Source organism: Leptinotarsa decemlineata, unplaced genomic scaffold (genome assembly GCF_025532065.1).
Source record: "Leptinotarsa decemlineata unplaced genomic scaffold, Ldec_3_MD MMD2_tig00026294_RagTag_RagTag, whole genome shotgun sequence".
In the NCBI taxonomy this organism is placed as follows: Eukaryota; Metazoa; Arthropoda; class Insecta; order Coleoptera; family Chrysomelidae; genus Leptinotarsa; species Leptinotarsa decemlineata.
In genome coordinates, this window is record NW_027412674.1 from 6,393,406 (window position 1) to 6,408,413 (window position 15,008).

Below are 15,008 nucleotides of genomic sequence, written 5' to 3' on the forward strand. Positions count from 1 at the left end.
TATCCAATGCAGTTATTTTTGATCCCAGAATATGTGGTTCAATTTATAACCTACCTTTTTGTTACACCCTGTTTGTTTATTAAACATCGCCAGAGCCGAAATGGTGGTGAAATAAAAAAGATTTTCTCAAAGGTTTTATCAACCCTTTTTAGGTATTTTCCCCTTTAGCAATCTGTAAAAAATCAAAATCTGACTTCCTCCACAGAAAATGACTTTCGTTCAATATTTTTCTCAAACTTCTGAAGATTATACGCCGGCGACGTGAGGATTGGAATAATCAACATATTCTAGGTAAATACTCAGTGCTGCATTCAAATAATACCGCGTCAAGAAATTTTTTGAGTATCACCTCGAATGCATGAAAAGACGTAAGTGATCTCTATCTGTAGAGTAGGGAGGGTGAGTGTAAGCCCACGCACTTAGGCCACATGTGACCCATTGTACATCCTCCCGGGGAGTTGTCCTCCTAGGTCGTCGTCCATCCTGTCCTTTTCAGGAAGGTGGACAGGTCGCTGGGAGACATCTCCTTTATATCGGCAGGTGTAGGCCAAGACTCGCCGAACACACTCTCTTATTGACGATAACTCCGGGCACTCGCACAGGACATGCCTGACAGTCTCATCTTCCTGTTCACACATCCTGCATAGAGGTGTGTCCACTAGCCCCATATTATGTAGGTGTTTCCTTAGCTGACAGTGGCCAGTCAGAAATCCTACTATAAAGCGTAGATTTTTCCTGGTCATCGCCAGATATTTCTTCGGCGCCAGCTTCCCAGGGTCGCCCAAGGTGATCCTGGCAAGATTACATCGTTTGATTTCATCCCATCTCTTTAAAGATTGAGCATGGGTGTAACTTTTGACTAGCTCCGCAATTGTCGAAGTCATCAGGCCGTGGGTGCCACTTGGTCCTAAAATTCTTAGTCCAGCCGCTTTCTTGGCTAAAGAGTCGGCAATGCGATTACCTTTACTCCTGTCGTGCCCTTTAACCCACCTCAGGATAATGTTATTATCTACCGAGGCTTTGGCTAAATCTTGGTGACACTCTAGTGCTAGCCTTGAAGTAACACGGTGTCTGTTCAAGGCTAATAGTGCTTGTCTGCTATCAGTGCAGATTGTTATGTTTTTGCCAGAAATTCTTTTCTTGGTTATTTCTTTTGTGGCGATTGAGATACCAGCCAGTTCTGTTTGGACCACGCTGGTATTTCTTCCCATTCCCCACTCAATCCTTAGGCTTAGTGATCTGGAGTACACTCCACGTCCTGAGCCTTCTTTGGTTTTTGAGCTATCTGTATAAATCCGTATTGCATTTGTAGCATCTGACTCTGTGTTCTGCTTAATTTGTATTTTGTAGGGTTCACAAACCTGAGTTCAATTGCATCACTTGTTGCCTGCAGCAGAGGTTGCGCAGTAAGCGCTTCCCGCCATAGGCTCAACCTCAATCGACCCATTCCTACTTCTAGGTTTACACCAGCCGTGTACAATCGTACCATGGCCATTAACGCAACCTCCTTAACGTACAGGTCCAGAGGGGTCAGACCCGTGATTAATTTCATTGCCGCGGTTGGTGTTGTTCTCATGGCTCCTGTCGCTGCATTTGATATATTTTTTGGATGGCCGTTGCTTGTAGAACTTTAGGTCCCCATGCAATGGCTCCATACGTTAACATAGGTCTTATTATTGCAGTGTAGATCCAGGCGACTACACGGGGTGAAAGACCCCATGCGCGTCCCACTGTCCTCCGACATTGCTCATAAGCCACGTATGCTCTTTTTGCTCTACCTCTACTCTGTAGATGAGAGTTCCACGTTAGCTTCTTGTCGAGGATAATACCAAGGTATTTCACCTCTTCAGAGAAGTTTAGTTGGCTTTTGAAGATTTCGGGAGGTTTTAAGCCCGTTAAACTTCTTTTCCTGGTGAAAAGGACCATCTCAGTCTTCTTGGAATTGATCGACAATGAGTGTTCCTTACACCATGTTTCTATCAATTTGAGCCCATCCTGCGCTCTATCGCACAGTGTGTTTATAAATTTGCCGGTCTGCAAGATAACTATGTCATCTGCGTATGCAATTGTGTAGAATCCATTTTTGTTAAGGTGATCAATTAGGGTATCCAGAACTATGTTCCAGAGAAGGGGTGATAAGACCCCTCCCTGTGATTATCAGAGTCGTAAAAAAAATAATAAAAGTCTTTACTCCCCCATCATAATAAACCTAAGTGAAATAAGCCCCTGTTATTATTCTCAAGCCATATGATGTTCATCAAATTGACAAAAAATTTAAGGGTATCTTTCGATAGTCTGATGATAGCAGAGTGAGCTATGACTTTTACGAAAAGAAGCGGCCGATGTCCCATTCAAAACAACCCCCTTTTGAAATCACATTTTTTCAAATTGAAATATCATCGAGAGTATCAATTAAGAAATCAGTGATGTATGACTGAAAGCAAATGTTGAAGATTACCCTGTTAGATCTAACTTCCTCGATGACGTCAACTTGGTTGGTAAAGCGCGTGTCGCAAAAAAAGTCAGAGTTTTTGTGGGTAGGATCAGTGACCTTGTTGAATTAAATCGGGAAGTGGATAAATTAGATACATGCAATAATGTAACATACCTTATCACAACTCGGTTATTCCTAGAATTTCTGGATGAGTGGGTCCTGAAATTAACATATAAAAGTAACATGAGATAAAATAATACTGTCACAGATATCAATTTTCAAAAATTCAATAACAATTTTGAATTCACGAAAACGTGTTTAATTACATGTCTTTTAATTACGACTTCGAACTTTAATAGAACAATTTTCCTTTTGAGTAAATGAAAAAATATTTTGGAAAATTCAGATCTCGAACATTACGGTACCTTAGCAACACTTTTTTTTTTAAAGCAATGACGTTTTAGTTTCGCCTTTGGACCACTCAAAAATTATATTTGTAAATTTCACTAAAATCTGTACAAACTGTGTACACTATTTCTGCCATATTGACGAAGACTAAGATTATTATAATAACAATATAAAATTACTATAAAAGTGTCTGTCATAATAATAATAATAATTCTTTATTTCCAGTAGGACAATAAGATTGTGTAGGAAGTGTCACTACAATACAAATTAAAAAAGAATAGAAAAGAGGAAGATGACCTATGCATTATTCAAAGAATTCCTGCAAAGCATGAAAACATTTTTCTAATAAATATTTTTTTAATATTATTTCTATTTTGAACCATTTTCGAGATGAACTGTTTCAAACGGAAACTGACGTGGTTTTATTGCTCGTTTTTTTGAATTCATCACTTATTTTGGATATTCAACATTTTTTTAATACTTAGTAATATCCAGTTTTTAACTGTCTCAGATCAGTCAATTCGAAATTGGTATGTACCTACCTTAGAAAAAGTTACAATTTGTATACATTGAGGTATCGGTCTGTAACGTACAACAGTACACATTAATATTTTTTAATAGTGTGCTTTGGAAAAATAAATAAACCAATTATTTAACGTCAGACTTTCGTTGGTGGTTTTGAGTGATTGTGATAGCTACCAATTATAATACAAGATTAGGTTACAGTAGGTTACAAGATTAGGTTACAGTAATGAAGATTTCTTGAATTTATTAATAATTTCTGGTGAGTGCAATAGAATTGCAAGCAGAACATGACGAGTATTTCATGAAAAATATCCACAACTTCCGAAGCCGAATAATAATGTGATAAATCGACTACTGAAAAACTGTAGGTTGAATGGAACCTTCCGTCCAAAAATCATTCGTAAGAAGACTAAAGTGGATGATGATGACAATGGTATAACAGTTTTGGGATACTTTCATGCATTTCCAAATGCTTCTCTGCACGAGGCTGAAAGGGAGATAGGTATACCCTACGTGACAATTTGTCGAATTCTTAATAAGCATAAATGGCATCACTATAAGTTCTACTGTGTCCAACATTTGAAAGAGACTGATTTACCTCGTAGAGTGGAATTCTTTGAATGGTTACTTGTCAAGACTCAAGAGGATGAACATTTCATCGATAATATCATATGGACAGATGAGGCCAAATTCACAAAAAATTGAGTTTTCAATAGACACAACTCATTATTGGGCGCCAGAAAATTCCCATGTTGTCCGCCAAAGGGGGTTTCAAGAAAGATGACAATTCAATGTATTTTGTGCCATAAAGAATGAGTCAATTTTTTATATCGAGTTTAATGATGATAATTTGAAAGCATCAAAATATGAAGATTTACTGAGGAATGGAATTCAAATGATTTCAAATAATAGACCAGGAAGAGAACGTGTATGGTACCAAATGGATGGATGCTCCACCCCATAATTCTCATTCAGTCAGCGAAGCTTTAACCGAAATCTTCGAAGACAGATAGATTAGTAATAATGGACCTTTTCGTTGGCCTCCTAGAACACCAGATGGCAATCCATTAGATTATTTCGTGTGGGGTTTCATTAAAAATATGGTTTACTCTACTCCAATAACAACAATGGAAGATATGAAATCGAGAGTTACAACTGCTTTCAATAGTTTGACTCCAGACTTGATGACAATGACATGACAATCTTTTGAAGAGATTACATGAAGAGAATACACTGATGATTAAATTAACTCATTAATTTAAGGGTTTATTATTTTCAGTTCGTGTTTCAGCGTTAATAAAACAATTGTTTGAAGAGAAGTTTCATTCGATGGTTGAGGAGTACTTTAATAATTATCTTTTCATTGTATTATCTGTGACTAATTGAGAAACATCAAACGAAATCTGTTTTACAAAAATGAGTGATGAACAAGGAAACCATGTCAATTTCCGTTTGAAACAGTTTATCTTGAAAACGGTTCAGAATAGAAATAGTATTATCTGAACAAAGTTAATCTAAAATTGGATGTAGAGCTCAAAAATGTTGAAATATACAGGGTGTTCCATTTGAAAAAATTGAGTTCCACTCATTTTTTCATGAGATCAAAGTATCTGCAGTTTTTGAAGACCCTGTATGAGGCAAATGAAAATATGACTCGGAGTGAAGATTCTCATAGTATCATTCCACTCCATTTCGAATTTGATCGTTTTAGTGCAAGAGAGTTCAAGATTATCAGCATTTATAAAAGTTCATGTTTGGTAAAAAAAAATATCGAAATTAATTTATATCTTCTAAACGGTAATAGATAGGTATAGGAAAATAGTATATGAATTTGTTGACAAAGAAGCCGCTACTTTATAGTAGAAGCGACAACGCCGCTTCGTCTAAAATATTTTAGACATGTAGGTCATATTGACTTATGCATACTGAGGAATTTTCAGGTTGATCCGTTGAATAGTTTGCCAGAAACGACTAATTGCACAAATCAATTCAATGCAGAGTGCAACAAACTCTTTGTTGACATTGGAAGTAGCAGCATTCTGGAAATGAACTGTGACTTAATGTTTCCAACTGTCAACTACGAAGTGCCTTATAAAGTATCTAGTGTTCCCAAATAGAGAGGACTGGATCCTCCGGGAGAAGGAAATATTAAGAGCAGATAGTTGTTGGTTCACAGATGGATCAAAAACACCTCCCGGTTCTGGTGCAGGTGATTTCAGTCGCAGACCCAGCAGAGAGTTATATACCTGCCTAGGAATTTATGCGACTGTATTTCAAGCGGAAATTTACGCTATTGAATTGTGTGCGGAAAGATTGGATAAATCCAACCTCACTGACAAGCCAACAAAAATATTCTCGGACAGTCAAGCGGACAGTCAAGCAACGTCTTAATTGGTAGCAAACTGCCAAAATGCATTCCTCGATAGGAAGATTAAACAGATTGTCTCTGGTCTGGGTACCTGGCCATACTGGCCTGGAAGGCAATGAAGCTGCTGACTCTCTTGCAAAGGAGGGTGCTGCAAGCGGCTTCATTGGACCAGAACCTGTCATTGGCATCGCTTTGGGCTTTGCCAAACAAACACTTAACACCTGGATGGCAAGAAGAGTTATGGACTTCTGGCAGAATCTTCCAGGATTGGCTCACCCTTCACCCTTCGAAGCTTGATACCAAACAGTTGTTGGACTACAGTAGGGATGAACTACGATGTCTAACAAGTCTTCTTACAGGTCACTGTCATTTGAATCATCACATGCAGATACTTGGACTGTCGGAAGACAGTGTGTGTCGCCTCTGTCTGGAAAATGATGAAACTGCAGAGCATATACTTTGTGCCTGCCCCGCTGGGGACCGAATCAGGTTCTTTGAGTTCAGCAGATCCGTACTCTCACCATCTGACCTGAGAGAACACTCACCATACAAACTAATCGGCTTCGTTAAGAAGCTGGGTTTATTTGGCCGAGTGTGAATAGGTGTGAGCCACAATAAACCCTTATGGGTTGCGGTGGAGGGTCGAATAGACCCACTCACTTCAAACCTACCTACCTACCTACCATTGTATTGTACTTTTTTATAAGTATTAGATCAAAATATTATTTGACATATACCATCTATGTAATATAGCACAAAGGATAAATAAATTCTATGTATCTATCTACCTGAATATTTCCGTTCTAGAATTTTTTACTTTAATGCTCTCGGGTTCATATTCATATTATCATGTCTAGTTATGAAACATCTAATGAAATACCGATGGCTGCTTTGATTTCGTTTGATTTTTCCAACGAATAAATGATTGAATCTTAAAATATATTCAGTAAACTAACATTTTTTGTCTTGAACTTCAATCGGTGTAACCAAACAATAACTATCTCTCCCCGAAGTTCCGTTGTTCGACATTAAACCAGTGAACAAAAAAACATTTCAAATACCTGTTAATTTCTTATTCACATTCTTTCAACTCCCAACCAGTCGGTTCATGGTAAATTATAGAATCCCTTTTTTTTTAATAATCCCCAGTCACGGTAGATACAAAGTAACGACGTAGTTAAGAAAAGCTTGAAGCGATAATTAAAACGAAAATGAGAAAACACTTTTTCTGCGACCCCAACTGCTTGATAACCATGCAAGGAAGAACAATATAGTTTGTTTGCTCATCACCAGTAACCATTATCGAGTTTGTTTATTGACGCGGTATTGTTTATGATAAAGCTCCAGTGTTGTGTCTTGAATGATGCGTTGGGTAAATAATAAGTTTATTTATTGATAAAATGCTCTGCTATCTTTCAAGTTGCATTATTTCAAAGCGTTATCAATATTATATGGTCTGATCAAATAAGCACTTTGAATAGTTTGAATTCCTAGTAATCTCAGTGAACTGAGCGATTCATTTATTATTTAGAGCAGTGACTTGTTAGAAACGACGATTTGATTACCGAAATTATTCTACCCACCGCAAGAATAAATAATACATATTGAAAACTGAGGGAACGTTGAATAGTTTTTACCGTGTCATCTTGCAATTTAATTTAACAATTTAACGCTAATAATGATCTTTATAAGAAAAATAATTTAAAGTATGTAAATAAATAAAATGATCAACTAATGTTTAATGTTTGTTTGAAGGTGATTGACAATGTTTCATGATGAATTTCACTAGTTCGGACTTCCATTGTCTACTATATAAAATGATTTGAAATCCCTGAAACAACTAAAAAAGAAAAATTGAAAATGAATAGCTGAAAATAACAATTATATTAAGCAAAATAAACCTGAAATGAAATTATAGTGAAATAAACTACAAGTAAAAATAAAACAATTGAATAAATGAAAACAAAATAAAAATAAAGGAATGAAAAAAGACATAAAAATAAAAAGTGTAGAGATTCCAAGTCACGTTAGTTCACGACGTTTCGCATTGAATGTTCGCATTGCCGAGCACAAGAAGCACACACAGCGAGGGAAAACCAGCAAATCAGGAATAGCAGACCATGTTTGGACCCATCAACACAACATCGAGTGGTCCCAAGCTGAGATCTTGCACAGAGAGGAACATTGGTTTAGGAGAAAATTCAAGGAAGCCGCATACATGTTGTCCAACAAAGTATTCAGCCAGGCCAGCGTAGAAATACGCAACATAAGGGAAACCCATCATCAAGCGAAAAATGGCCAACTCCCGCCAAAACGGTCATCTCCCACGGAACCAGTGAAGCGGAAAATGGAAAGCAGGGATAAGTGAAAGTATTTGAACGACCTATAAATAGTCATCTCTCGGAGGAATCAGTCCAGTCATCACCCGAAGACGATTGTAGATACTAACAATCGAAACGTCGTGAACTAACGTGACTTGGAATCTCTACACTTTTTATTTTTATTTTCTTTTTTCATTCCTTTATTTTCATTTTGTTTTTATTTATTCATTTGTTATATTTTTACTTGTAGTTTATTTCACTATTATTTCATTTCAGGTTTATTTTGCTTAATATAATTGTTATTTTCAGCTATTCATTTTTAATTATTCTTTTTCAGTTGTTTCAGGGATTTCAAATCATTTTATATAGTAGACAATGGAAGTCCGAACGAGTGAAATTTTTTTTAATCATTATTTTTTTTATTACAACGGAATGTGTGTGATTGATGACTTGTTTATTTTGTGGTAATCATGATCACTTTAATGAAATGAATAAAAACACTTTTGTCTTATTTCCACTAGTTAATTTTAATTATACGGTTTATACTGGTTTCGGGTTTAACCCCATTATTAAGTATAAAACTAAAATGTGGAATTTGAAAACTAACTCGGTTATATCATGAGTTTTTAGGTAAGATAGAAGGACATGTAGTTAAACGAACCACGGTGCCAACTATAAAATTCAACACTGAAGATTACAGGGTTTTTTTTTTCACATATAGTCAGTGGGCATACTTGAAGACTGGCTATAAATCAAATTATCTAAGAACAATTCGTTCAGGCCAGTCTCAACTCCCTACACAGTAGGTTAATGGACTGACACCTATCAGAAAACAACTACTCCCCTGGCTAATATCACGAAGGGCGTTGGATTATATACGACAGGTGTCAGTGCAGGATTCTTCACAGAAGTTATTCCTGCATAATCTATTGGCGATACAACTGCCGCAATATATTTTCAATTATTGGAACACACTTGCAGACCGGTTTCGGGCTGTTTGGCCACTCGTCAGTGCAAGGTAGTGTATATCATCAACATAAAGTCGATGATTTCAGATAATTGAAAATTGAATTCCGTCAGGGTATCATTCCTCGAACTAAGCTGAAGCATACAACACACAACAGGTTTGTCGTCGCCCCATCTGCCTGCGAACGAGGTAACCAACTGCATATCCGAAATTTGCCCAATTCCTCGTATAAGGAAAGAAAACTTTCACATATAGTCAGTGGGCATACTTGAAGACTGGCTATAAATCAAATTATCTAAGAACAATTCGTTCAGGCCAGTCTCAACACCCTACAGAGTAGTTTAATGGACTGACACGTATCAGAAAACAACAACTCCCCTGGCTAATACCACGAAGGGCGTTGGATTATATCCAGTTAGAATCGAAGTTAGAATCGAATGAAGGTATTCGAGAAGTAATTGTTGCACTTTCTTCACTTCCCGACAATAGATTTGGGAATTGAACATACATAATGAGGAATATCATTTTTATAGTGATGAAAATCGCACCTGGTTTCGTTACGAGTTAAAAATTAAACTCAAAAGTTCACGAGATCTAGTGGAAGATCATTCTACACACTACGACGATGATTGTCATAATGTAAAATGTGGTGTAGATTTTATTGACACGTTATAATTTATAAAATTTAAATTCCTTACACTAATCTATCCATCTCAACACAAAACTGACTGGATTTTCATAAAGTATCGAACAAAATACCTTCTATCTTTCCAATCACCGAACTTCAAATTTTATATTCATTACAACAAGAGTCTAAATGAAGAAAAGGAAAATCCCTCAAAAACTTTCTTGTCAAACAAACATTTATGTAATGGGTGTAGAAGTGTACTTAGTTTCGTGTTCAGGAAATAGTCGAAGCCTACGAGTAAAAGTCTTTTGAAAGATAAAATACAACATTTCGAATTATTGGTGGAATGCATCAAAAGTGCATTATCAGTAGATAACTCGAGTGAGGTATGTGTTAAATCCTTAGTTTTGTAATGGATGGGATTCCTGGATGGTGACTCATGTTTTTACTGTCCTTTGTAAATTGTTTCGATCTATAATACCGGGCGATTCTAATTCATGTTCAGATTATTACCATTCATTCAGTAAACTATAAAAGACAAATATTTTAGCACTTTATCAGAAGAAACAAACATACACAAATACTTTTTTTGTTATCATCAAAATAGTATGTTGGTTAGGAATCACAGGTTAAAAGGTAAGAGCTCGCATAAGTTTCCATTTCTGAGGGTTTTCGTTCGTAGGTGCGCGACAGCTGGTTAACGGAAAAAACATATTTCCAAACATAATTGGTTCTCTTCTTTAAGCGTTTTTTCACTGAAATATTACTCATTACCACATTTGTTAGAGAATATTTCTTCAATAGTTTCATTACCCCACTTCTTAGAATCGAATATTACTTTAACAGAAGATTTGTAAAATGGACAGATTCGCAAAGAATATTTTTTAAATCGTCGAAACAATCCAATAGGTACGACGAGCACAAAAAGGCATACATAAACCCAATAGCATATAAATCAAACCTCGCAACACACGCCATACAAAACAAACATAATTTTCACCCACCAGAGAACATAAACCTCATAAAACAAGTCAATAAAGGAAACCGTATGGACATCTGGGAAAACTTAAACATACATAAATTTAAAAGTCAAAATTCACTTATCGAGGAAAAAATACAAATCAAAACACAACAAGACCTAACATTTAATATACTACACAATACACATTCGTAGAAACAGTGAACCTAAAGAAAATCCAATACAAAGGATATTACCTGATATAACCCGAATACAGGCAAATTTACCAGCAGTACCTACACTAAGGCGTTCTAACCGCACAAAAGAACAAACAAGAAGATAAAACGTTCAGTTTGAGTAGAGCGAAGAAGATGATAGCACAAGCTGCTGGAAAATAATTCCACGAAAATCAAAAGATAAATAGATAAGTATTATTCTGATCATTCCCATATTGATTCCAATTTAAGAACCCCCGGTAGACAGCTGTTTCAGCTGGACACCGTCAGTACCGGGCAGGCGGTCCTCGATTGGAGTCAAATGTGAATAACCAAGAAAAGTACTTGATGAAAATAACTGCGTAAAAGAAAGCGAGACATAAGTGGAACCACCTATTGGTGTGACACCTGAGTCAATTTGCCAAGTTTTTATGTCAGTGTTGGTGGTTTGACCAATCAACCGGTTATTAACATGTTGTCTTTAATCGAGGACCGCCTGCCCGGTACTGACGATGCCCAACAGGCTGAAACAGCTTTCTACCGGTGGCTCTTAAATTGAAATTTAAGTTGGAAGTTGGTATACTCGTTCTGGAGAAGTAAGCATCCAGCTCATTGGCTACAAATAATTGTAGCTGTTCGATGGGATTGGAAGATTTGTGTATGAGAGATTTCAAAATATAATTTGATTGAGTGGCAGGTATTGACATTAGGCAGTGAGCAAATTTAAAAAAAATCTCTGACAAAGTTGGCATAGACAAATCAAATAATTCAGTTCAATTTGCTGTAACCAGAACAATATGAGAACAATAAAGAATATAACGGTTTCAACGTTTCAGACTATACTATCGAAACGGAGCCTTAAGAATTCCTTTTAATTAATAAAAATCGACAAAAAATAATGTATTGGGGCCTGTTATTATTTTTCAATTATGAGAATTATCAGAGTTATCAGAATTAAACGCTATTTTAATATTCTGCATATTCATTCGAAATGTTCATTCACAATTAACACATAAGGAAAATTTTATTTAGGTACGTATAAGATAAAAATTATGTGAATAGATACTATCACTTCAGTTTACTCTTGCAAGGTAATATGCAAGCGATTGAAAAATTTCCAATTTTATAAACTGCTGAATAACTGTACTATTCCCATTTAAAAATCGAAGCAAAAAGATCGGTACCAACTGACTTATAAATTCGATGGAGGATCTACAAAAACTTTCTTCTTTATTCAACTTCGAAGAAACAGAGTCCACGCTACTGAATCGACCTGGTCGTATATGTGCCGACACTATAAAGAAATCAATTACGACAATAGCTCGACTTGACATTTACCTATCGAATCAAGCTTGGCACGACAGACCGAGATGGAATTTCAATACACAAATCGAAAGAAACAAAACAGTTATATGGCTACTTCGATATTTATACACCAACCGAAAAGTGAACTACCAAAAATCTACTTGAGAACAGAAACCAAAGACATTTCAACGAATCTTTCATATAGTTTATAACAATTTTATATCGAATGAATAGATAGACGTAAGAGGCATTCGATCGGGGGCCTTGATATTTTTTGTAGTAGTGATTGAAAAAGGCGCATTTACTTCTCTGAGATGTAGGAGATACGATCTATCAAGGCAGTCGACTTACCTTTATAGTGGAGGTGCAACCAACAAAAATATAATGATAAACTTTTAATAATGAGAATGTATGTATTAAAAGTATTTAACACCTAATAATTCATAGAACTGGCGAGGTACTCTAAAAAAGGCAAACAATAAGAATTTCAAAGTTTTTAAACCCCCTGTACAATAGATGAAATAACATACTACAGCTTGTCAAATGTAGGAAGGGCCCAGTGGGTTTGGCTACCTATGGGGCGCATCCCCAGGTGGCGGATAGTGGAACGACCAAGGGACTGGAGGCCCTGTCCGGGAAGCCCGTCCTTACGGACGGAATCGCCGGACTCCTGGTCAGTGGCAGAAATAAGTAGGGTGAGGGGAACTAAAACTCCTCAAAAGCCTTTACGGAACATGCCACCGTGGACCAGCCTACCCCAGATAAGGTGTAAGGAATCGTGCCGATAGCTGAATGGCCGCAGGGTGATATGCGGTTATGAATGATCCCCTTGGGGAACCGGGCGAAACCTCATTGTAATCAGCCTTCCTCTGGTAATGCGGGGCTCTGTCAGAGGTGACCAACTATTCCCTTGCTACACACATGAATGAAACAAACCCAAAAACAGAAACAAAAACAAAAACCAATCTCGAGGCTGGACAGAAGTGCTCACCTCAATCTAAGGCGGTGGCTGAGGATGAACAGAAATGTCCAATCTACCGCTTGGAATGAGGCTGGACATAGCAGATCACCTCGTGATGTAATACAAAGGTCAAGGCGTAAGCGCATTTGCAGCGCCGACGCCAAAAGGAGAAAGAGAGGGAAAGAAGCAGGAGTGGCAGCAACTGCAAGGCAAGTTCACCCTCCTCCTCCCCCACTCCACCTCCAACAGCAAGGGCACTTCCTGCGGCGGACGCCAAAATCTCCGCCGGTTGCCTCTGCAGAAAAGCGCCCTCACTTGAGCACCTCCACTAGGGGAACCCCAGGAAGGTTGAAGAAACCGCGCAACGACAGTAATGTTGCTGCACCTTCCAAATCCTTCGCGGAGATACCTCAAGGTTGCCAAAGAGAGTGTGTGTTCGGCGAGTCTTGGCCTACACCTGCCGATATAAAGGAGATATTTCCTAGTGACCTGTCCACCTTCCTGGAAAGGACAGGATGGACGATGACCTAGGAGGACAACTCCTCTGGACAACTCCTAATCTAAGACACAGATTTCTCTGAATGCCCCAGCTCATCAACAACGGATGAAAATGTTGAGAGAGTCGAGAAAATTGTTAAGGAGAATCGTCGAATCACTGTTAGAGAATTTGCTGAGGATGTCGGCATAGGCTCATGTCAGGAAATGATTTCGGAAATTTTGGGCATGAAGCGTATGGCAGCGAAATTCGTTCAAAAATTGCTGAATTTTTACCAAAAAACCGCCACATGAGCATCGCTCAAAAATGCCATAACTGGTGATGATTCATGGGTATATGGTAATGTCATAGAAACCAAAGGTCAATCGTCCCAATGGAAGAGCCCAGGAGAGCCAAGACAAAAAAAGCACGTCAAACTTGATCGAATGCCTAAAAACCAACACCTTAGTAATGCCTCAGCCACCGTATTCACCACCTGCGACTTTTTCCCGTTTCCAAGATTAAAGAAACCCAATAACGGATCGCTGAGATTTAAGGGGAACTTTGAAGGGGTCAAGATAAAAATTGATATAATTTTTGATATAAATAAAAATTTACCTTATTTTTTCAACATACGTCGTATAAAGTTGACTCAGTTATCATGGTACAAAGAAAAAAAAATAGTATATCGGGAAGATGCAGGCGTTCGGCCATAAAAATTATAATAAGATAGGCCAAGGAAGGAGGGCTTAAGATAGACCCATTGAAATAGACCAAGTTCCTTCAGTAGTATTCACAAAAATCACAAAGATAGAGGGACATAAGGTAATATGAATGTTTCGTAGCAAAAGATGAAACAAGAGATAGGAAGAAGAATTGAGAAAACATTGAGAAATACACAAATTGAAACATTGCAGTTACAGTTGAATAAACTAAATTCACATCTGACATCTTGGAATAACTGTCAACAATATCATTTGACACCAAAATCCACTTACAGTTGAAGTGAGATAAAAAAGTCACGCTTGGCAGAAACAAGCAGAAATTATTTGACGGTAGAAAACTAAATAAGGAACGGCTATATGTATTGCTCAGCTCCGTCAATATACATAGCCGCGATGGGGGCCGGTTTGACCGTTTGAAAACGTACCCTACGTTACCCTTAATGTGAAGCAAAATCTTTTTCAATGTCAGGTTGTGATCTACGTGGCCTTTATGTCTTCGCTTCATGGATAAAGTCAAGAGTGGCATTACCGTAGCTGGCCTGGAAATGCTGCGAAAAAGTGAATCATCTGCCAACTCGTAGTAGACCGATATAATCTTTCAGAATACCAGTCAATGACAAAGTTGATGAAGGTGTTAACAAATCGTTAACTTCATATACGGGCCCTGAACCAGTTATGAAAATACTAAAATCATTAGTACAGAGCCAAATCAGAAAAT

General features: G+C 37.4%; 1 protein-coding gene across 1 annotated transcript in view; it reads right to left on the minus strand.

Annotated features, from left to right (window-relative positions):
* The window catches only part of LOC111514586 (uncharacterized), a 255,565-nt gene that overhangs the window by 227,847 nt on the left and 12,710 nt on the right, over window positions 1-15,008 (minus strand). The window contains exon 2 of the mRNA XM_074180217.1: window positions 2,609-2,653. The gene's annotated coding sequence lies outside the window, so the exon portion shown is untranslated. The remainder of the gene's footprint in view (window positions 1-2,608; window positions 2,654-15,008) is intronic.